This window comes from Anabrus simplex, chromosome 10, assembly GCF_040414725.1.
Source record: "Anabrus simplex isolate iqAnaSimp1 chromosome 10, ASM4041472v1, whole genome shotgun sequence".
NCBI classification, from domain to species: Eukaryota; Metazoa; Arthropoda; class Insecta; order Orthoptera; family Tettigoniidae; genus Anabrus; species Anabrus simplex.
The window spans coordinates 126,935,067-126,960,647 of record NC_090274.1 but is presented as its reverse complement, the minus strand read 5'-3'; positions in this window follow the sequence as shown (position 1 = coordinate 126,960,647).

Genomic DNA, 25,581 nt, shown 5'->3' with positions numbered 1-25,581 from the left:
GAAGACGGCCTAGGGGCTATTGAGCAATATGGCGGCGGCGTACAACTTCCTAGTGCTAGGACCCCCGAGGCAGGATGGTTGCTATACTTTGGTTATATGAGACTAACTTTAAGGAGATGGACCAGGAGCTAATGGCGATACATTGCTCTTATAGGCCAAACACTACAGGGCTGCCTCAGGGTCTCACAACTTGTAACTTATGACCTATTAGTTTGACCTCCCTAACTTTTGGGGCTGAGGTAAGGGATACCATGCAAGGTGACTGCTATACTCTATTCGTATAGACCTTGACAAGAAGGCTACCTCAGGGTCTCACAACTTGTAACTTATGACCTATTAGTTGGATCAGCTTAACTCTCGGGGCTGAGGTAAGGGATACCATGCAAGGTGACTGCTATACTCTATTCGTATAAACCTTGACAAGAAGGCTGCCTCAGGGGCTCACAACTTGTAACATATTGCCCCTGACAGGAGCATGATCCAAGGACCTCTGGTCAAGACTGGTCATCTAAATTGGAGACGTAACGCTATATCAATAAATATCAACATCATTGCAAGAGATGAAACAATTCTTTAAATTCATTTCTGAAAATTTTCCGTTTTCGCGGTATGTTGCGCAACGTTTTCTTTGTCCAGCGGTAAGCGAGCGGAAGATTGAAGTCTGTGACGTCATGGGTGGGACTGAGCCGGCGATCCACCAGGACGTAACTTAGGAGAAGGAACCTCACGTTCAAGAAAAGCGGGAGAGGAGAACTTTTTCGAATCAAAATGTGGGAGCCATCTTTAAATCAGCATGGCGAACTTGATTGTCTACGCTGTGAGCATTCATAAAATACATATTCCGGCGTTGCTTTATGAGCCAGAAGAGCTGGTTATAAATGGGGGATTTATTTAGTGTGTGTGGTTTCCTTTTTGTTAATAACTTGCGGATAGAGAAAGAATACTTGGTTATATAACCGTGGAGAACTGTTGGCAGCCATCTGGTTTGTGTCTCCACACCTCATTGACGCAGGGATTCACCCCCAAGGAGAGGAAATAGCGAGGAGAAACTTTTATTAATTACAAGAGATCCTACGAACAATGATCGCGCAGATGTGTCTCATTTACATCAGGTGAATACTGGTCACCTAATTGTCGCACTATTTTACCTCTATTGGGCCGCGGATAGGTCATATGCATGTTTTAAGTGGGGGAAAGCCTCCTTCTTGTTAAAAGGACTGCAGAGGGTGCGCCTACACAGTTTGACCTTTATGCTCACGGAGGGCGAAGCTCTGTCAGTCATCCTCCTAGTTTTTCTCTGTTAAGTGAATTGTAATCTAAAATCTCAAAAGAAGTTGAGTAATTCGAGAGTATAGTGCTTTGTGTTAACGAACGCGACGTTAATAATTGAATGGTTTGAACTGAGTCGACTTGTGAAACACTTGGTTTAACTTGTAAAAATTATTATTATTACTACACAAAGATCGCGACGCGTAGTGATAAATGAACAGTGGCTGTAAGGTACAGAGTAACTCGTTGTTGAATTGCGGACTCCAATGTGCGCCCGTAATACCCAGTATCGGCACTCTTTGATTCGGAACTTTAATGATCAAAGATCGCGGCCCGTCGTGCGCGGTGAAGCAGTCTTACGTATCGCGGAAATAAACTTGTGACGTATTCTGTGCCCATTTAACTGCAAGGGTCATCATCAACCTAGGACCATGGAGTTTCATCTCAGCAGTGAACTGGTGCTATCAGCGATCATCTCAGTGCTGATAGAGCAGTACTAAGCCCTAAGATGGACCACCCAAGCTGACGAAGGTGTAACCAAGGATGTAGGCTGAGTACTATCAAATTATAATGCATGGCTATGGGGACAGGAATTATTTTTCGTAAAACTGTAGCCATAATGTTAAGGATATAAAACTTATTTACTGTAAATGTAGATTTGCCAAAGATGAGCACATAGTTTTTTCTTTGTAACAAGCCTGAGAGGCTTTATTTGTAAGTATGGAAAATTTTAACTATAGGAAATTTATCTACGGGAGAAGAAATTCATTTCTCTATATAATTTGGGAAGTTCACAGTTTAAATTGCTTTATAAGACCAGTAGTTTAATAGATTCAAGGGTTGATAATTTAGGATAAGCTGGAATTAGTTCTGCATGTGTAGTGATATTACTGTAGGTTAAGCTACGTGAGAAGTGGCGGAGCTACAGGAGACGCCCACAGGACAGAAATACCAATACCTCCACTGAAATATTTAGCTAGGGACTATTTCGATTTAATTTGTGTCACCTTAATTAGTGAGTGTGTTGCTTTAAATTGCCGTGTGATGATTTAATCATGATTTAATTATGAGTTAATTACCGTGTGATGATTTAATTATGATTTAATTACTGGGGATGATCTAATATTGATTTAATTATCGTGTGGGTGGCATAATTACAGCGTGTGTGAGAGGTAGATCACGCAAGCGAGTCAGAGGGCATATAGACATAATAATAATAATAATAATAATAATAATAATAATAATAATAATAATAATAATAGTGACAGCTGAGATCATTAATAACAGTAACAAAGATAATACGGGTCATTAATAATAATAATAATAATAATAATAATAATAATAATAATAATAATAATAATAATAATAGTTACGGGGTTACCCGTGGACCAGCAGAGGTGAAAGAAGGTGCCGGAGTGAATGGGTCTAGCTACAAAATCAAAGTGAATTTAAAACTTTAACAACGGTTATATTTTTTCTTTTCTCTTCAAAGATCAACAAATAACAATGTAACAGGTACCTGAAGCAATAAACAAGTCTAGGAAAGACAAGATTGGTGGTATAATCAGATCTTGGGCTTCAAGCCCTCACTTAACAATTCCTGAGTTACATACTTAAATTTACAAAGATCATAACATCACTTAAGGGCAGAAATCCCCTAATACCTGGAGCACTGGCTCCCAACTCACAATATCAAGCCTTCAAAAGGCATTCAGTAATCTTACGTTGAAAAAGAGCTATAGGCTCTCAGTTTTCAAGCCTATTCAAGGCAACACCAAAGATATCTTACATCTTTTGGCCTTCCATGGCCCAGCTTACAAAATTGAAACAGAGGTATCTTGTACCCAACCTATAGAGTCTACGTTTAAAAGAAATAACAATTAAATAAATGTCCCGAACACAAAATGAAAGGAGGCGAATGCTTGCATTCTTCGATGTGACTTCTTAAAATCTAAAGGACACTAGGCCGACGAAACATGGGTCTATTTCCAAACTATGGAGGTGACTCGTATAAGAATAATTTAAGACATTACTGAAAGGAAGAAAATCAGTTACAAAACGCAGTCACCTCAAACCATAGTGAAGGGGAGCTCGAGAGGGTAGGTCATTCTCTATCCCCGATTTACAGTTAAAGATTTTAGGAAGTTTTTACATAAGCCGGCAGAAAATTACATTTGTAGAAAAGGTTACATGGTTAAAGTTTCGGACCTTTCCCTCAGGTTAAACTGTGGAGCTAGCAAGAAATAGAGATGTTAACTGGCCATTACCTTGCTGAAGACCTGCTGCCTGATGAAAGAGGCGCCTCCCGCCTCCTGCTTGACACACACACACTTAGTTAGATGTTGATCAAAGTGGCCAATAGAGGAGAAAATCTGCAGTTTATAAACCCTCGGGGAAGGTTCGAGACCTTTCATGAATAAATTAGCCACACCCGCTCAATTTTATTGGCTACCTTAAAGTTACACACCAAATCGAAGAACAAGCCTGTGATAGGCTGAAAATTAATTACAAAGATTAGGGATTTGCTGAATTCAAAACTGGCGGAAAGAAAAGATCAATATTGCCAACCCAAAAATGAATGAACGAAATTTAGTATAGTAAAACTTATGAATACAAAATTTCTTCAAAAAGTTCCATCACTTCGCACCAGGGTGCATGATCATAGTTTTCTTGTGGTGACATAAATGAGAGAATGTCCAAACTTCTTGATGAATGGAAAACAAAACAAGTCGAAATTCACACAGTTCTGGAAACTTCATAATAACAAAATTACGTCAAATTACTGTAGTGACACCTTCTGAGTAAAAGTTTAAGTAGGTCTAGTCTCAAGTTCACTGTTCCTCCTGTAGAGGAGTTCTATTAGGCGCAACATTTAAATGCGCGGCGTTGGGAGTACCTCCCGGTACAACTACAATAATAATAATAATAATAATAATAATAATAATAATAATAATAATAATAATAATAATAATAATAATAATAATAATAATAATAATAATAATAATAATAATCTCTCAAACGACACAGAAACCGCTAGAGCTCAAGTTGAAATTTTAAAGGAAATTGCCGAACAAACTGGTCTGCAGATATCGTTTGAGAAAACAGAAGTAATGACTAACATCAAAGAGGCTCCACCAAAACTCCATACAACTCCATCACCCGAGTAGACAAATTCAAATACCTTGGTAAGATCGTCATGAAAAATGGACTGGACAAAGAAGCACTTCAGGAGCGAGTACGCAAACTGGAAATAGCCCACCAAACATCCCGCACAATCTACAACAAAAAATGGCTGTCCCAAAACACCAAGATACGTCACTATGAAACAGTTCTGAAGCCAGTAGTTCTATATGCAGCCGAAATCCTGTCTCTAAATGTCAACAAAGGACTCCTTGAAGAACTGGAGAAAAAAGAGCGCAAAATTGTGAGAGGAATCTTGGGATCAAAGTGCAGAAATGGAATCCATCAAAAGAGATCCAACGAGGAAGTCTACAGCAAAATAGAGAAAATTACCGACACAGACAGAAAAAGACGGGCACGATTTTACTGTCATCTGAAAAGAATGGACGGAAGAAAGTTAACTAAAGAAATCTTTCATTTTTTGATTCAAACCCCAAAACCACAATTCCCTGGTTTAGAAATACCAAAGAAGACCTACAAATACTACATATCTCAGCTGAAGACGCCCTTAACAGAGATCGCTTCCGGAAGAAAATATTGACGAACGGACTAAACCGAGACGAGCAACCGAAGAGAAGACACGGTGCCCCTTGGACAGAGGAGCGTAAGCAGGCCCACTCCCAAAGAATGAGGGAAGTTTGGGCTCTAAAGAAGGCCAAGTTCAGTGTCAAATGCAACAAGACTTAACGTGGTCCTTGATGGCCCCAGCGATTTATATACATATACATAATAATAATATGAATATTAATATTATAAGCCGGTGTTTTGAGGAATTAGCATTGGCTGCCAGTTACGTGCGGAAATGAGGTTTCTTCTATTTGGAAGTCAGGATAATTTGAAGTTTGTACTCACGATGTGAATTGGTGTTATTGCACATGAATGAGGAATTGACGTGCGCTGCGGTAATGCGAAGTTGAGTTAAGGGACGGTTTGTTACGCCCTAAATGCGCTAGGCGAGGCCATTGACTACCAGATATATATTTTTTGTGTGAAGGTTTTGAGTGTGGGGACTTCGGACCCAAAAGAGGCTTTGCTTGACTGAATGTTTGCTAGCACGAAGCACGCTTATGAATTTATTTAGCACAGTTGATTAGTGTGTTCTGGTAATAAGCGACTCGGTTAATATCTTGTTTATTACTATTATTTATTGGAATTTAAATGGAGCTAGGATTTACAGCGCCTCCTGCTACATTGGGGTCAGCAGATCAATCCTGGGCGTGTATACAGTCATTCCACAGTGGCGAGTTGAAGGATGTGTATCTCACCTGATTCATGTATATAAAATGTGTGATTATCTTGTTATATTTTGTGTATCGTGTAGTGATTATGTTTAGCGTCGACGATGGTTCTGCCCCATCGGTGCGGCGAATTGTGTATTCAAGTGAGAGTTCGGTTCAACCCCCGAGTACAGATTGTATAATATTATCTTCAGTTATTCCGTTGGGAAACAATTTTTGTTCTAGAGTAGGCGTCACTCAGACTTGTCGCATTGAGTGTAGAATTTATTTGCCCAGTGATATGGGATAGCTTCAGTGTTTATGATAAATGTTTTCCGTATACGTTAAGTCATGGCATACTGCATCGCGATAGTTAGTACTCGGTCTTATCCCTCAACACCAAGTTCTTCTAAACAATTCACAACGAAATGTAGAATCGATTATGTACCTCATTTGCATATATGTTTCATTTCCACAATCATCAGGATTCAATAAACCAATTTGATTTATTTTAAACTTTAAAGGAATGTGTTCTCATTCTAGTTAGGTTATGCCCCATCTTCTCCTACGCTGTATGCTGCTAAGTTTTTTTTAAGTTATACGCCCATTTGATTTAACGCGTTAGCGACCCTGTAGAATTATTGCCGGAACCCACAGGGTAGGGGGCGGATGCAATACGACCTATTAGTTTGATCAGCCTAACTTTCGGGGCTGAGGTAAGGGATATCATGCAAGATGACTTCTATACTCTATTAGTTTACACCTTGACAAGAGGGCCGCCTCAGGGGCTCACAACTTGTAACTTATAACCTATTATATTTATCAGCCTGAAATTCGAGAACTGAGGCAAGGGCTACTATGCACAGTAAGGCTACAACATCTCCGGAACTGCTCCTCCCACCAGTGGCCAGGAATGTAGCACCTGTAGAGCAAACTGATATGCTGTGCGATGAGCTGGCCACAAGCTTGCACAGTAATGCTACAACATCTCCGGAACTGCTCCTCCCAGCGGTGGCCAGGAATGTAGCACTTGTAGAGCAAACTGATATGCTGTGCGATGAGCTGGCCTCACGCTTGCACAGTAAGGCTGCAACATCTCCGGAACTGCTCCTCCCAGCGGTGGCCAGGAATGTAGCACCTGTAGAGCATACTGACAGCTGTGCGATGAGCTGGCCTCACGCTTGCACAGTAAGGCTACAACATCTCCGGAACTGCTCCTCCCAGCGGTGGCTGGGAAAGTAGCACCTGTAGAGCAAACTGATATGCTGTGCGATGAGCTGGCCTCACGCTTGCACAGTAATGCTACAACGTCTCCGGAACTGCTCCTCCCAGCGGTGGCTGGGAAAGTAGCACCTGTAGAGCAAACTGATATGCTGTGCGATGAGCTGGCCTCACGCTTGCACAGTAATGCTACAACGTCTCCGGAACTGCTCTTCCCAGCAGTGGCCAGGAATGTAGCACTTGTAGAGCACATTGATAAACTGTGCGATGAGCTGGCATCATGCTTGCACAGTAAGACTACCACCCCTACGGAACTGCTCCTCCCAGCGGTGGCCAGGAATGTAGCACCTGTAGAGCACACTGATATGTGTGGGATGAGCTGGCCTCACGCTTGCACAGTAAGGCTGCAACATCTCCGGAACTGCTCCTCCCAGCAGTGGCCAGGCATGCAGTGCTGTAAAGCACACTGATATGTTGTGCGATGAGCTGGCCTCACGCTTGCACAGTAAGGCTACAACATCTCCAGAACTGCTTCTCCCAGCGGTGGCCGGGAATGTAGCACCTGTAGAGCACACTGATATGCTGTGCGATGTGCTGGCCTCACGCCTGCACAGTAAGGCTACAACGTCTCCAGAACTGCTTCTCCCAGCGGTGGCCGGGAATGTAGCACCTGTAGAGCACACTGAAATGCTGTGCGATGAGCTGGCCTCACGCTTGCACAGTAAGGCTACAACGTCTCCGGAACTGCTCCTCCCAGCAGTGGCCAGAAATGTAGCACCTGTAGAGCACACTGATAAACTGTGCGATGAGCTGGCCTCACGCCTGCACAGTAAGGCTACAACGTCTCCAGAACTGCTTCTCCCAGCGGTGGCCGGGAATGTAGCACCTGTAGAGCACACTGAAATGCTGTGCGATGAGCTGGCCTCACGCTTGCACAGTAAGGCTACAACGTCTCCGGAACTGCTCCTCCCAGCAGTGGCCGGGAATGTAGCACCTGTAGAGCACACTGGTATGTGTGCGATGAGCTGGCCTCACGCCTGCACAGTAAGGCTACAACGTCTCCAGAACTGCTTCTCCCAGCGGTGGCCGGGAATGTAGCACCTGTAGAGCACACTGAAATGCTGTGCGATGAGCTGGCCTCACGCTTGCACAGTAAGGCTACAACGTCTCCGGAACTGCTCCTCCCAGCAGTGGCCAGAAATGTAGCACCTGTAGAGCACACTGATAAACTGTGCGATGAGCTGGCCTCACGCTTGCACAGTAAGGCTACAACATCTCCGGAACTGCTCCTCCCAGCGGTGGCCGGGAATGTAGCACCTGTAGAGCACACTGATATGCTGTGCGATGTGCTGGCCTCACGCCTGCACAGTAAGGCTACAACGTCTCCAGAACTGCTTCTCCCAGCGGTGGCCGGCAATGTAGCACCTGTAGAGCACACTGAAATCCTGTGCGATGAGCTGGCCTCACGCTTGCACAGTAAGGCTACAACGTCTCCGGAACTGCTCCTCCCAGCGGTGGCCGGGAATGTAGCACCTGTAGAGCACACTGATATGTGTGCGATGAGCTGGCCTCACGTTTGCACAGTAAGACTACCACCCCTACGGAACTGCTCCTCCCAGCGGTGGCCGGGAATGTAGCACCTGTAGAGCACACTGATATGTGTGCGATGAGCTGGCCTCACGTTTGCACAGTAAGGCTACAACGTCTCCAGAACTGCTCCTCCCAGCGGTGGCCGGGAATGTAGCACCTGTAGAGCACACTGATAAACTGTGCGATGAGCTGGCCTCACGTTTGCACAGTAAGGCTACAACATCTCCGGAACTGCTCCTCCCAGCGGTGGCCGGGAATGTAGCACCTGTAGAGCACACTGATATGTGTGCGATGAGCTGGCCTCACTCTTGCACAGTAATGCTACAACGTCTCCGGAACTGCTCCTCCCAGCGCGACCGACTCGACTAGCCATTCGAGAGGGGAATACTGCTCCCCTTTCCCACCGATGAACAGGCAGCTCTTTCTAGCTGCTATCCTTTCTGGGTCCGAAAATTTCACACCACACATGATTTTATTATTTTATTACTATTTTATTGTGGCATATACAATAAACAAATACAAATCCATACGATGTATCCTTGTTTGTGTAAACCTGAGACAATACAATCTACTTTGATATCACATGTGAACTGGTGTTGTATCTTATCAACGCTTTGTCTAACTAACGACTATACCAATGTCCGGCACAAACGTACGGCACACGGACAAACGCAATCTGTTTCGCGGCCTTTCGTCTCGCGCGCAACCGTGGCTTGTACAGAGAAAAAATTCTCACAAACGTGTGTTTTTAAGGATTGCAAATTTTTGCCAATTCTTCTCTTTTCTGACGTGCTATCCATAATGCAATGGGTTTGCAACAGCACTTCCAACGAACCGCCGTCCTGAATCGTGTATGTTATGTTCACTAGCCGTCAAACTCGTAGTATACACGGTCAGTGTTCTCCACCACTGTGCACCGCTGGTCGTCTCTTAGTCCACTCTTGTTCTTTTCGACAGCGACGCTATGAGGTTGCGAGTCTTTCATTTTCAAGCCGTTCGTGGTCCTCGTCTTCCTTTGGCCGATACCTTCAGTTTTCGAAGTGTCGGATACCTTCCATGAGTATTATATAGAGGATGGTTGCCTAGTAGTAATTCCTCTTAAAACAATAATTACCACCACCAACCACCGGAAAACTATTCCTGGGTACGACCTTGCCTCGCCATTTCATGTCCCATATCCGTACCATCCACATCACTGGGTACATGCAGCTCTCGGTTCTCCATTATGGCCATTCAGGTCTGCAATAAAAGGTTGCTCTCCTAACTGCACGTCATCAGGACATCCGCTGTTGTATCCACGTCGATACTGACCGCTATTGTACGCCATGAATTAAACTATTTAATATAAAAGGGGCCTTGAAAACTGACCTCTGCGGCGACCTTGACACTCTGAATAAATGGAGGTGTGATCCAAATATAAGAACTCAATTAGAGAGTTCTGTTAGCCTCTCTCACCTCAATTCTCCATTTCCTACCTACACGCGGTGTCCCTGTTAAGCCGAGCAACCCAGTCGAAGGTTGGGTACCCAACCCCAGTGGGAAGCTGGGTCGGCAGTTCAGTGGAACACAACGGCAAACCAGCACTCTTTAATTTTCCCACGACAACCTCATGGCTTTACTGAATCATAAGTCAGTATCCCGAGTAAGTCTACCAGTCGGGTCTCCAGGGGAGGGGGGGGGGCTCAGCGCGTAGTTAGAAAGATTGCAGCGTGGAATGTACGAGGTCCCTTACAGACTTGTTATCGTTGAAAGAGCTATGAGACTTCATGGTCTAAACATGCTCGGACTCAGCGACACACATTGGAAAGGCTGTGGGCCACTTTGTCACCCACTGCATATTTTTCTGGAAATGGCGATCTCAGTCGGAATGGTATCGCTGTAGTAATTCCTAAAATTCTAGCCAGTGCTATCATGGCATATGAGGCGGTCTCCATTCAGATGAATGCTTCTCCGTACAGGATCAACATCATTCTGACTTAATCTCCCTCTGCTGTCTCAGTGGATGAAGAAATCGATGATTTGTGCGCATCATCAGAAAGATGCCTCAGAAGGAAATATTCAGGGCGATTTTAACAAGACGGTTAGATCATACTAAGGAGGCATCTCGTCAAGGCTGCAACGCAGGTCTCGACGCTCAGAAAACTACTAATGATGTTGAATATCAAACAAACCTAATTACCTTCAAACTCTCCAGTTGCCTCCAAGCCTGTTTAGACCATGAAGTCTCATAGCTTATTCAACGATAACAAGTCTGTAAGGGACCTCGTACATTCCACGCTGCAATCTTTCTAACTACGCGCTGAGCCCCCCCCCCCCCCCCTCCACCAGGGATCCGATTGGGAGACTTACTCGGGATGCTGACTTATGATTCAGTAAAGCCATGAGGTTGTGGAAAAATTAAAGAGTGCTGGTTTGCCGTTGTGTTCCACTGAACCCCCGACCCAGCTTCCCACTGGGGTTGGGTACCCAACCTTCCACTGGGTTGCTCGGCTTAACAGGGGCACCACGTGTAGGTAGGAAATGGAGAATTGAGGTGAGAGAGGCTAACAGAACTCTCTAATTGAGTTCTTATATTTGGATCACACCTCCATTTAGTCAGAGTCTCTAGGTCGCCGCAGAGGTCAGTTGTCAAGGCCCCTTTTATATTAAAGAGTTTAATTAATTCATGGCGTACAACAACGGTCCTAACCAAGTAATACCACTTACTTCTCCATTTCCTGAAGTTACCCCAATTTTAACGAAATATTCAATGAATTAAATCCTTTCCGATCATTCAATTCAAACTCTTAGCAGAGGAGAGCAGTAGTGCACCAGTACCAGTGTCTCCACACGTCCCCTCCCCCTCCGAGTTCTTTCAAACGATGGGAAACGATTTTAGCGCACTCAATAATAAATAATAAAAGCGCGGAGAACCTGGTCCCGAGATACCAACTACAAGTGTCCACCTGAATTAGCCGTAGAATGCTAGACGCTAGAGGAGGTGCCTGTTTTAATATGCATGGAGGTAAAAGAGGGCAAAATGGAACAAATAAGGGCATCAAAAGTTCTCGTACACCCAGTCTGCAGTCAGCTTATTGCACTCTTGGCAAGGAGATGGATAGAAAAATGAAGGTAAGGCAGTCAGTTTCCTCGCCGCTCAATGGTGAGTTAAAGATAACATCTCAGCCATCGCATTTCCGTTCAGCTCGTCCAGCACCAAGCTCCTGCAAGTGAACGCCGTGGGCACAAAATAATTTTATTTATGGAGATAACACAATTGAAATCTGTGTGAATGTGATTATTGAATAAAGCAGCGGGATTATGAGTTCACACACTTCAAAAGCATTCATTTCTCTTGTCTGGAAGTTAACCGAGGTTGAAGACATCCCTTCCGTCAGCCCATTCCAGAGCAGTGTTGCTGGTTCAACGTATATTCTCCCCTATGGCAACAAACGACTTCTGATTTCGTCAAATATTCCCTTGTGCATGAGTTCGGCTGGTGACCACGGGGCACATAACTGAGTCAGGCATTGTGCCAGGCTCTTCATTTTCATCTTGCCTGTCTGACCTCCCTTGGTCAAGACCGACTTGGTCGGCACGCCGTTCATGGCTCTTCTGTTTCCCTCATTTTTCTAAAGATCGGAACTCTTGTAGATGGTTGTCCAGTTGTAACACACCTCGGTCCAGGAGAGGATCTAGAAACAAAGTCTGAATAGTTTCCCTACTGTGACTCAGTCTTAGATAAAACGTGAGGCCGTTCAATTTATGAAGGGAACGTTAGTCGATAATCAACTTAGTTCCGACTTTTGTGTGGCTGTTATAGCGCCACGTGCCATGCGAGGGATCCTTCTCCGCGCAAATGAAATCATAATTTAGTTTCACCATCTGCATGCAAACAACATGTGTTTGGGAAGTTTCTGCCCTAATTACAGTAAGTATAATTGAAATGTTGAGATCAGTACGGAGACTTCAATCGCTCATTTCAAGGTAGAACTGGATAGGATAAAAGCCAGTAGCGGCAATTGAGAATTAAAAATGGGGAACTTAGCATGGGAGAGGGCGGGGGGTATATACATCAAATCTTTAAAGAGTTTTCAGATGCTCTGTGAGTGAATTTCGACAGAGAGGTGAAGCTTGACAGTTTAACAACTTAAGTGCGGTAGTAATAGTCTCTGAGATTCTGATTCAATACTATCCGAGAAAACGTTCACCAAAGGAACAATATTACAGTTAAATATAGTTCATTTAGTATTTGACTACACGCTAACAGACACTAAAGAGACTGCGTGCGGCAAGCGGGTGGGTCATACCTCAAGTGTCCATGACCTTGGCTGCTGCCCCTCCTCACAGCTCATGCACTACTTGCTGTGGCGCTATACAAATCGGTCAGCCGCGACGAACCATATTTTGTGTGTATTTCCGTTAATCGTGTAATTATGTTAATCATTAAATAAATTACCTGATAAGACAACACGTTATGTAAAAATTGTATTATTGTTCGATAATTTCTATAAGTTTTAGTTTCGGGTGGCTAAAATGGTATACAAATGTAAAGTGGGGGAGGCGACTGCCCCCTCCCAAATCGCCGCCACTCATTAAAGCTACACATAGGGAATCTGGTTAGAAATTAAACATTGGAGCGTAGTACAAACTGGATAACAGATGTATGGTTACCATCTGAAATTAGCCGTCACCTTGTTCGTCACGGTCGTCAAACAAATGGCTTAGTTATATCGTGCTACTTCATGATACATATCGCCGTGGATATAGTTTTTAATTTTCTATTAAAAACATGCTCTTCGTATGAATAGGAAACACGAGAGTGACATGAGACATCTTGTCCGGATCACATCTCAAGTCGCGATCTTGCAATCCCTTGCCAGTGACCTTGTTCCGACTCGGCCCTTGCGAGGCTTCTTCACTCCCTTTATTCCTTTATTTCTTGCAAATGTAGGAGTACAGCCACAGCGAGACTGCGGCCTTCAACAGCGAGGGACAAAGGGCTCTACTCTACCGTCCGGTGGCGAGACAAAGGAGGCTCCAACGTCGACTTAACAAAGAATTAATATCATTAAGTACCCGTGTGTCCCTCCAGTTCTAAGAACAAGAGAGAGAGAGAGAAGTGTGCTTAACTCTGCCACTTCTCTGGCGTGCAATCGCAGTCACGGCTCCAAATGACCAATCCCTAAACATAATGTGCTCAGCGATAAATGATGTCGTATAAATGTGCCTTTGGTGCCTCAGTCTGATTCTTGAAAGGCAGTGGCGAATGCTGGGATCAACACGTGGACTACCACTAGACTAGTTTAGTGAACGTTTCGAGCTGCGTTGTCTAGGCTGCCCATACTCAACACCTGATCGGGTAACCTAAGGTTCAGAAAATTAAAGCCCGCTTTGTGACTAAATGGATAGAATGCTTGGCTATGGTCCGACGGCCCCTGTTCAATTCTCGGAATCAATCCCGTTCTACTGTTAAATCCCCTGGCTTGGGGACTGGGTGTTTATGATCTCTTCGCAATTCATTAGGTCATCACCAATCCTATACAGATGTCATGCACTATTATTAATAATAATAACAACAACAATTTTGAATCTTACAGCGGTTGTACCCATCGTTCATTGGTTTATTAGCTTCGTTTGGAGATCAATGGTGGAGGTGGTGTCCGACCAATGATCACAGGTTCGGTTCCAGCCAACAAAAGAGAGCACTAAACCTGAAAGATTACATTTCATTTTAACAGATCTACCTATTTTAAAAAAGTATTTAATTCCTATAACATCAGCTCTGCAGTGTCTTCCTACAAGGATGTTCAAGGAAACACGAGTGAAATAACTGCACTGTGTTGTCTCTATAACTATGAGGTGAGGAACTATATGCCTGGTGCAGGCATAAGTCGCTTCCGGTTTCACTAAGAGATGGCGCCAGCGAACAGTACACAGCTACCAACACACACAAGTTGTATCCTTCAGTGATCATGTCGAGCTTGGTCCTGAAGAAGAAAATTTGCCGCACGCATTGCTTTTCTCATTTAATGAAAAGGAAAAGGCTGTGGAAAGTGATCGTTTGCTGGTGAACGCGCTCCGTCGATTAGAACATACGAGACAATTTGAACGTGGGGATATCAGTGAGATAGAAAGCGCTCGCTCTGCTACACCACAAACATGCGAGGACGGGCCGAAACGCTATCGCCAACAAATGATTAATTCAAATCACACATTGATCGAAAGAACACCGAAATGGGGTAAAAGATATGGCAAAGTGATTTTGTTACACGGCAATGCGCCGTCTCACACAGCAAAACCAGTGAAAAACACCTTGAAATCGCTTGCATGGGACATCCTTCCACACCTACCGTACTGCCCCGACCTAGCACCATCTGTTCGCATCAATGGGGCACGCGCTCGCAGAGTAGCACTTCAGCAATTTCGAGGAAGTTGGCAAATGGCTCGACGAATCGTTTGCCGCAAAAGACAAGGAGTTTTTTCTGGCATGGTGTTCGTAAATTACCTGGAAGATGGGCGAAGTGTGTAGAAGCCGATGGCCAATATTTTGATTAAACAAAAAAATGAATTTCCCTTGGAAATTACGTGTTTTCTTGACCACAAAAACCGCCAAAAACTTCCGCGTACGCCTGGTACGATGAGGAACGCAGTGGCGATCTGACGGAGCGAAGCCTAGCACACCTACTGGACATTCAGCAGCAAGCCGCGCGAGGTGGCGAGAGGGCAGAGGACGCACCACCTGGACTGCAATAATCAGTCTGCAATGCCTTGCTCTCAGAAATACCTGCGACGTATTTTCTCATTGCTAGGTTTTATAAATGAAACAATGTGTCAGACGCTTACATTATAATGCGATTTAGACTTCCGTCGTTCTTATTTGAGGTTTGGGCTACACCGATAGCCTTGGTAGCCCTTTGTAGTATACGTCTCGCAGGGCGGAGGATAAATACTGCCAGTATTGATTGCTCACAAGTCTGAGATGCGAACTCAAGGTGATTATGGTAATTGTGTGAAGTGTGAAGTCATCCTCGAGGGATCGCCAGCTGTGAGTCACAAGTACACTGCACTAGGGGACGAGGAAGGCGGCTGTCAAAATTGGAAAAACTCTACTGTAATGAGTGTTCAAGTTCTCCGGAGGGACAGGGGACTCTTGATGTAGTTACAGTCCCCTCGCAGAGTGCCCTAACGCAATATTAGACGTTTGTCGGCAATGTCGTCATTTTGTCAGCCTCAAAGTTCGTAATAAAACATTTCTGGCCTCACTCTTTAATACGTTTACCTTATTTATGCATTATTTGGCAATCCATACCACTGCCGTAAAAGAAACGTAATATTTTCACACCTGAGTACAAAGAAATCAATCCTCCGTAGCTCAGACGGCAGCGCGTCGGCCTCTCACCTCTGGGTTCCGTGGTTCAAATCCCGGCCACTCCATGCGAGATTTATGCTGGACAAAGCGGAGGCGGGACAGGTTTTTCTCCGGGTACTCCTGTTTTCCCTGTCGTCTTTCATTCCAGCAACACTCTCAAATATCATTTCATTTCATCTGTCAGTCATTAATCATTGCCCCGGAGGAGTGCGACAGGCTTCGGCAGCCGGCACAATTTCCATCCTCGCCACAAGATGGAGGCTTCATTCATTCCATCCCTGACCCGGTCACTGACTCGAAAACAGGTTGTAGGTTTTCAAAAAGTACAAAATAATTAAGAATGAAGTATAAAAGAATGTTACAGGTGAGTGTAAATATTTTTTAAACATTCAAACTTAAGTAAAAGAATTAGAATACAAAATCTATATATATATAAAATAAGAGTTTTGTCTGTACATTGCTCAGAATTTGAAAATAATGGTATTTCTGTATCGGTCATGTCCATAGTAACAAGAAAATGCACTTTTTACTTTTCCGTAATTTCTGTCTGTCTGTCTGTCTGTCTGTCTGTCTGTCTGTCTGTCTGTCTGTCTGTCTGTCTGTCTGTCTGTCTGTCTGTCTGTCTGTCTGTCTGTACACGCATCACGAGAAAACGGTTGAAGAGAATTTAATGAAAATCGGTATGTGAAGTCGAAGGATGAGCCTCTACAATCTAGGCTATAGATCATTTTACTCACGCTGAGTGAAATGGTAGTTTAGGGGAAGGCCTAAAATTGAATTCTCAACTATTGTTGTTATTAGTAGTCCTATCTTGATGAAACTCGGTATGCAAAGTCAGGAAATAAGTCGCTATAGTCTAGGCTGTAAATTATTTTATTCACGCTGAGTGAAATGGTAGTTTAGGGGAAGGCCTAAAATGTAATTCTCAAATATTTCTTATTAGAGGTGTAATCGATGAATGCTACATAACTAAGGTTATATAGTATTAAATGTCCTATTATTCATGTCTTATACATTGTTACCGTACTGGCTATGATCACAAAGATATTCATAAATTTGGATTTTTGTTACTAAGTCCATATCAGCGCCGAGTAACGAGAAAATGCTTAAACAGTATTTAATGAAAATCGGTATGTAAAGTCGGAGAATAAGAAACTACAGTTTACGGTATAAAATATTTCACAAATCACAGAGTCGAAAGAAAACTAAATGTGTAGGCCTACAATATAGAAAGCTCATAACATTGATCAACAATAACATTACGTTGACCATTGTTTGTCGTGATGTGCTTTGTGTCTTCTGTTGCCCCTCATCTCCGGTAGATAGGATTACTGCTGCGTACAGAGTATTTTTTATTTGATTTACGTCGCACCGACATAGATAGGTTTTATGGCGACGATGGGATACGAAAGGGCTAGGAGTGCCTTAGGCCTTACCACGGAATACCATCTTCAGCGCTGCCGACAGTGGGGTTCGAATGCACTATCTCTCGGATGCAAGCTCACAGCTGCGCACCGCTAACCACACGGTCAACTCGCCAAGTCGAACAGAGTGTAACAGCCTGCCTGAATATTGATGGGAAGTAGCTGGGGAGTTAGATAACTTTCTTCTTTAGCATGCCATTCCCCTGGTTTATAAATTTTCTGATACAACTGGTACGTAACACACTGGATCATCATAGCATTCGGGCTATTCAATCCCTACTCTGAGGCACTGGTTGGAATAAACAGTGTGCATATTTAGCGAAATAATGGCAGATGAGTGTTCATGGCAATCTGTGGCCTGGTCATTCCAGCTCTGGAACTTTGGACTATTAGATTGGCACCCCAATCTAACCGCAGCACTGTTCGTTAAAAGTGATAAAACGTGCGGCTTTCCATTTGATCGAGTATTTTATACGATAGCATTGCTTTTAATCGCTACATTCATACTTACGTTTTTGTAATGACCTATGTTTATTTCAGTTAGGAAAACCACAAAGTCAGTCTTTCTGAGAATCCCGTAGCGAAGCACGGGTACATCAGCTAGTAATACTACAAAGTTAACTAGAGTTTGTGTTTTAACCAGTTGATTACTGCAGGGAAGGCACACAAGATGTCTAGGGAACACTCTCTAGCGATGTGCTTGACGGATTGTTAGGCACAGGCTGCAGAGTAGAGATGGCCCAAGTTGTTCTTTTCCTGGAACAGTTCCGGTTGTTCCTTTTCCGGGAAAATACTATGTTCCAAATAACAGTTCCAAAATAACAGTCAAAGGTTTAGGCAGTGAGGAATTAGAACCTTATAAATGCTGATTCAAAAATTGTTTCCTCACTGCTTGTTTCATACTTTAATTTGAATGTCTGTAGAAAACACTAAAACATGGTTTTATCACAACAATATTAATGAAACCTGAAAAAGAAACACCTTAATTAACTCAAACTAATTTTCACGTTTGATCTGTTGTTAAATGTTTTATTTTTCAGCCATTTTATACATTTTATTTTATTTTAAATTAGTTTCGACAGACAAAATAACCTGACGGTTAAAGATTAACTAAGGTTTTTATCTGGCAAAAGAAGGCAGGTATTGGAAAATGTGAAACTAGTAGCCTTATTTGAATAACATTTGGTATATGTTTTTATATGCCGGTATGTATTAGTCTATTTCTGACCCTTCTAATGAAGAAATTGTAGTGGATAGCACAACTCAAACGGCCGTCAATCGCGGTGAAAGAATGCTTGGACGATAAACGTGGTATCGCTCGGCGAGAATTCATACGAACAAAGGGCCATGCACACCGCTGTCCGCTAAAATACGCGCCTCATTTCGTGGGTTCCCTTCCCCTATCCTGATGCTCCAGTGCAGTCAGTGACTAGTTTCAAAGAAATTCGGGGCCAGTGTAGAGAACTAGCACTCACGTTTGTCCGGAGTCGGAACAATCGGCCAGCCAGCGGAACAAGTACCTAGAACAATCCAGCTGAGTGCAGGCGATACGGAACTGTTCATTTCAAGATCACTTCCGAGCCCGGAACAGTTCCAAAATAACGTTGTGTTATTTTCTGCCCATCTCTATTGCACCAGACACGGCCAACTCGTAGTTCCGGCCTGCTACACACGACAGTTCCATAGTGATGACGTCAGCCGTTTAGTGCATTGGTGTGGAGGTACGAATCTTGTTTTCGTGGTGATTTGCTAGCACGTTGCCGTTATTTCGACTTTATTAGAGGCGTTCGTGCTTACAAGTGATAACTGTTTGAAAACTCATCAGTAAAAGATGTATTTTCAGCAATAGTATGTGTTAAATACTATAGTACTGTAATTTCAGCAGCCTGGTGTTGGGAAGTATTGCTAGGTTATGTGATAGGTTAGGTGAACTCGCTGAGCTATTATGAATTGTCTAAAGCACTCTAAAGTGTATGATTTAATTGTGAGTATAATAATAATGTGTTAGTGTAGTGTATGCTCCTTTTTGCAAAATAGGATGAACGTGCTATGTGCCTGGATGTACATCAAATTACCGTTCAAATAAGGAGGTGGCTATCTCAATATTTGCGTTTCCTAGCGATAAGGAGAAGCGAGCTGAATGGATTCATACTATACACCGAGCTAATTTTGATCCCAGTAAATATGCCTGTGTCTGTATTAAACATTTTTCCGAAAATCACATAATTCGAGTAGACACTGCGAAAAGACCAGACGGTGTCGTTTTAACTGTGCCTATGGCAAAACCAAAATGAACTGACGATGCTATGACAACTATATTTCTTGCGCAGCCGTCATATACGTCTCAACCAACGCCTGCCAAACGACAATCGCCAGAAGAAAGGGGAGAGGATATTTTGCAGAAGGACGAACTAACCTTGAAGACTATGTGCACAAATAAATGTGATATAATGGCATTTTAGAGACAGCAACAATTTGTCTAGTGACCATTATACTAATTTTCAAATTGCTGTGTAGAGCTACACGTTATCTGAGACAGTGATATCTGATTCGAAGATGCATTTTTAAACAGTAGAAATCGTACGGATGTTTCTTTCAATGTTTTGATAATGTGGGTATGTGCTGTATGTAATTAAAACTGAGAGGTCTTTTCCTATTTGTAAAACTCACATCCTGACTTTTAACCCCGTTTATCAACATACCATTGCCTGCTGTCCATCTCACAACATTTTCGAGGTCACGTTGCAGTTGCTCACAATCCTGTAACTTATTTATTACTCTATAGAGAATAACATCATCCACAAAAAACCTTACCTCTGATTCCACTCCTTTGCTCATATCATTGATATATATATATAAGAAAACATAAAGGTCCGATAATACTGCCTTGAGGAATTCCCCTCTTAATTACTACAGGAGCAGATAAAGCTTCACCTACTCTAATTCTCTGAGATCTATTTTCTAGAAATATAGCAACCCATTCAGTCACTCTTCTGTCTAGTCCAATTGCACTCATTTTTGCCAGTAGTCTCCCATGATGCACCCTATCAAATGCTTTAGACAGGTCAATCGCGATACAGTCCATTTGACCTCCTGAATCCAAGACATCTGCTATATCTTGCTGGAATCCTACAAGTTGGGCTTCAGTGGAATAACCTTTCCTAAAACCGAACTGCCTTCTATCGAACCCGTTATTAGTTTCACAAACATGTCTAATATAATCAGAAAGAATGCCTTCCCAAAGCTTACATACAATGCATGTCAAACTTACTGGCCTGTAGTTTTCAGCTTTATGCCTGTCACCCTTTCCTTTATACACAGGGGCTACTATAGCAACTCTCCATTCATCTGGTATAGCTCCTCCGACCAAACAATAATCAAATAAGTACTTCAGATATGGTACTATATCCCAACCCATTGTCTTTAGTATATCCCTAGAAATCTAATCAATTCCAGCCGCTTTTCTAGTTTTCAACTTTTGTATCTTACTGTAAATGTAATTGTTATCATATGTAAATTTTAATACTTCTTTAGTATTAGTCTCTCCCATCGTCGCCATAAGACCTATCTGTGTCGGTGCGACGTAAAGCCCCTAGCAAAAAAAAAAGTATTAGTCTCCTCCTCTATCTGGCCTTAATTATTCCTGGAATGTCCTTGGAACCTGTTTCTGCCTTAAAATACCTATACATATCCTTCCATTTTTCACTAAAATTTGTATGACTGCCAATTATGCTTGCCATTATGTTATCCTTAGCGTCTTCTTTGCTAGATTCAATTTTCTAGTAAGTTCCTTCAATTTCTCCTTACTTCCACAGCCATTTCTAACTCTATTTCTTTCCAGTCTGCACCTCCTTCTTAGTCTCTTTATTTCTCTATTATAATAAGGTGGGTCTTTACCATTCCTTACCACCCTTAAAGGTACAAACCTGTTTTCGCATTCCTCAACAATTTCTTTAAACCCATCCAGAGTCTGTTTACATTTTTATTTACCATTTTCCACCGATCATAGTTACTTTTAGAAACTGCCGCATGCCTGCTTTATCAGCCATATGATACTGCCGATTAGTCCTACTTATAAGACCTTCCTTTCTATCGCATTTATTTTTAACTACCACAAAAACAGCTTCATGATCACTAATACCATCTATTACTTCAGTTTCCCTATAGAGCTCATCTGGTTTTATCAGCACCACATCCAGGATATTTTTCCCTCTGGTTGGTTCCATCACTTTCTGAATCAGCTGTACATCCCATATTAACTTATTTGCCATTTGTTGGTCATGCTTCCTGTCATTCGCATTACCTTCCCAACTGACATCTGGTAAATTCAGATCTCTCGCTACAATCACATAACTTTCCTTGTCGATTCCTACATAGCTGATTATCTTATCAAATAATTCTGAATCCGTGCCAGTGCTGCCCTTTCCCGGTGTGTACACTCGAAATATATCAAGTTGCCTATTATCTTTAGAAATGAGCCTTATGCCTACAATTTCATGTGTCTCATCTTTAACTTTTTCGTAGCTTGCAAATTCTTCTTTCACCAGAATGCATACTCCCCCTCCCACCATTCCTATCCTATCTCTGCGATACACACTCCAGTTCCGTGAGAAAATTTCTGCATCCATTATATCATTTCTCAGCCATGATTCAACTCCTATTACAATATCTGGCAAATATATATCTATAAAATTACTCAATTCTATTCCTTGTTATAATTTAATTCCGGTGGTTTGCGTTGGACCATTTTCTGAAATTTATTTTCTTGATTTGCTCTACTATAACTCTTTCACACGTTCGGCCTGCCCATATGTTATCCTGTCTATCAAGGCCCAGTGTTCAGTATGCAAGATAATGATAATCTCCATGAAAATACTGAGTGTAATTCTCCTCCTAGTTTGAGTCTGCTGCATTAACTACAGCGCGATTGAAACCTAAGTGTTTCTATCTTTACGTGGATGACACGTTTTCGGTCTGGCCACATGAAAGGGAGACATTAAATGAATTTTTGGAACACCTAAATTCCACTAACAGTAAGATAAAGTTCACGATGGAAGTAGAAAATGAAGGTAAATACCTTTTCTTTAAGTGCTAGTATACAAGAAGAACGATGGTATACTAGGCCATGCAATGTACAGGAAACCTACACATTCTGCAAGATACCTTCATCAGTCCTCACATCACCACCCGTGCCAAAAAACCAGCTCTCCTTCAAACGTTATTTACCAGGGTGAATAACGTTGCAGACGCTGATAACCGCTCAAGTGCATTAAGAGAACTGACAACATCCATAAGGAAAAACGGCTAGACGTCAGGAGACATAGCACGAGCTGTGAAGTTCAAGGATAGTAACAACCAGGACCACAGTAAAAAGAAGAAAGTATTCCTTCCTCACGTGGCAGGTATAACTGACAGAACAGGGCGCATTCTTAGGAAGTACAATATAATTCCAGTTTTCACCGCAGACCGGAAGCTCAAATCCTGTTTCGACCATTCAAAGAAAAAACCACATCTAGAAATACCGGGCGTGTATGAAATTCCATGTGGTTGTGGTTGTTTATATATTGGCATGACGAAAAGGCTTCTTAGCACCAGGGTGAAAGAACACATCAGGTCGGTAAAGAATGTCGCTCTTTCATCCTCCACGGAGAATGCCGTAAGCCAGTCTGCCATAGCAGAACATTTCTACAGTACAGACCATGAAATCCTCTTTGACCAGGCGAAGGTCATCGCGCCTGTAAACGACTTCTATGCTCGTCTTGTGAGGGAAGCCATAGAGATAGAGCTGCGCCCAAATAACATCAACAGGGAAGACGGCTTCAAGTTATCAAATACATGGAGACCTGTACTGCAGAAATACATGCATAACACCACCATGGCACAGCGGAACGCACTCAAACTGTCGACAGAGGGCGGTGAATCAGTAACTTCCCTCCCAACCACCACAGCACAGCGCCACGATCCTTGAGTCCAGTTAGTGGGGTAGGCCGTGGATAGTACGGGCATGACTTCCACGTTTCTTTGAATTTCTTTTCTCACTGTCGGAGGCAAAACTTCACGTGCCCTGATGAAGGCCAATGCGATTTGGCTGAAAGCTCGGCTTCATTAAATAAATATATATAGTGGCTTTAATCCAGTATTCATTTATTTATTTACTTTAATACAGTGAGCCATGAAAACTTACATAATTCTTTCTGTAATGTGTTCCTGGTTCAATGCCTTCAGGCGTTTTTTTGATTTTTTGAAAAATGTCCGCCCCGAATGCAGTTATAAGGGCTTAAGTGAAACTCCGCATTGACTCACATTAGCGCTCGTAGTGGTAGAAAAAGGCAAACTGCAAATCTCGACTTGATGACAATGATTAGGAAAAGGATTGTAATTTTTAGGAAGAAATGAACAATATACTCCCATACTTCATCATATTTTACTTACCTAAAATTCGTATCTCATATCCCTAGGATGTTGTCTGAATGGCTGGAACTGTGGAATTTTACACAATAGATAGGGGGATTCCTCTGCGTGTTGATGTGATTTCCAGCCCTCGCCATACCCGGGATCTCATTAATTCTTCTGCCAACGTGAAAATAAGTTCATCTGAAGCACGAAGCACATAATCTCCTTCAACAACGGCTATTTCCATCGTCGTTGTCTAGAGCATTGGCTCAGACCTGTTCACCGCTTACAGGTTCCAAACACTCTTAATACAAAGTACAAAGGTACATGTTAAGAAAGTATGAAAGACCATACTCACTACAAATAAATAACGTTTCATTAACTATATACTGGGGAACTCTATGCCCCAAACATATCTTTTGATATATAAGCACCCGTCACTCGTTAGAATTAGTGCGCGAGCTGGGAGACTACGCAAGTCAGAGAAAAGTCATGGAAGTAGGAGGTTACAGGGCTGGGAAAACCAAATTATTGAGAATTAAAAATTCCCTGGGACACTCAGTGCCAGGGTTTAACTCTTTACCAAGTAAATCCCATGATCACACAACCATCTCATCCGGACACCACCAGAAACTTACAAATGATCAGACATATGGCGTTTCTGCTCCTCCAAGCTCCACGGCTGCTAAGAAGATCACGTGCCTGATTATTCTAAATTTGATAGTAATAATAGTTTCGGTGTAAAATCAATAAATATTCATTACTATTCCGTTTGAAAGTACATAAAACAATTAATTTTGACAACACGAACAGAATTTCACAGTATTAATAACAAGTAAATATTACTTCCGTAACGTTTATAATCGAAACTAAAATACTGAATAATGTAGCATAAGATATTGGTATTCTGTACAGCGGGTACTATTGAACATAGGTCCTGTTCGAAAACCAACCATTTCAGAGATATTATATCATAATCAGGTTCCATAGTGGACGTGTGATCCGGCTGTGTTGGTGAAAAAACATGATGCTACTCGTTTCATTGCGCAGTAAACAAGTACCGGTACAAGGAGGAAACTTCACAGTCATTCATTTCGTCATGTTGTAGTGATGTACCAAGTCTGGTCTGACCCAAACACTGCTTACCCTACTGCTCTATCCTTGGCTGCTAAGTCAAGTTATATTCCTATGTCGTGATTTATACTGCTCTATCCTTGGCTGCTAAGTCAAGTTATATTCCTATGTCGTGATTTATACCGCTCTATCCTTGGCTGCTAAGTCAAGTTATATTCCTATGTCGTGATCTATCCTTCGCTGCTAAGTCAAGTTATATTCCTATGCCATGATCTATCCTTCGCTGCTAAGTCAAGTTATATTCCTATGTCGTGATTTATACCCTACTGCTCTATCCTTGGCTGCTAAGTCAAGTTATATTCCTATGTCGTGACTTATACCGCTCTATCCTTCGCTGCTAAGTCAAGTTATATTCCTATGTCGTGATTTATACCGCTCTATCCTTCGCTGCTAAGTCAAGTTATATTCCTATGCCATGATTTATACCGCTCTATCCTTCGCTGCTAAGTCAAGTTATATTCCTATGTAATGATTTATACCGCTCTATCCTTCGCTGCTAAGTCAAGTTATATTCCTATGCCGTGATCTATCCTTCGCTGCTAAGTCAAGTTATATTCCTATGTCGTGATTTATACCCTACTGCTCTATCCTTGGCTGCTAAGTCAAGTTATATTCCTATGTCGTGATTTATACCGCTCTATCCTTGGCTGCTAAGTCAAGTTATATTCCTATGTCGTGATCTATCCTTCGCTGCTAAGTCAAGTTATATTCCTATGTCATGATTTATACCGCTCTATCCTTCGCTGCTAAGTCAAGTTATATTCCTATTTAATGATTTATACCGCTCTATCCTTCGCTGCTA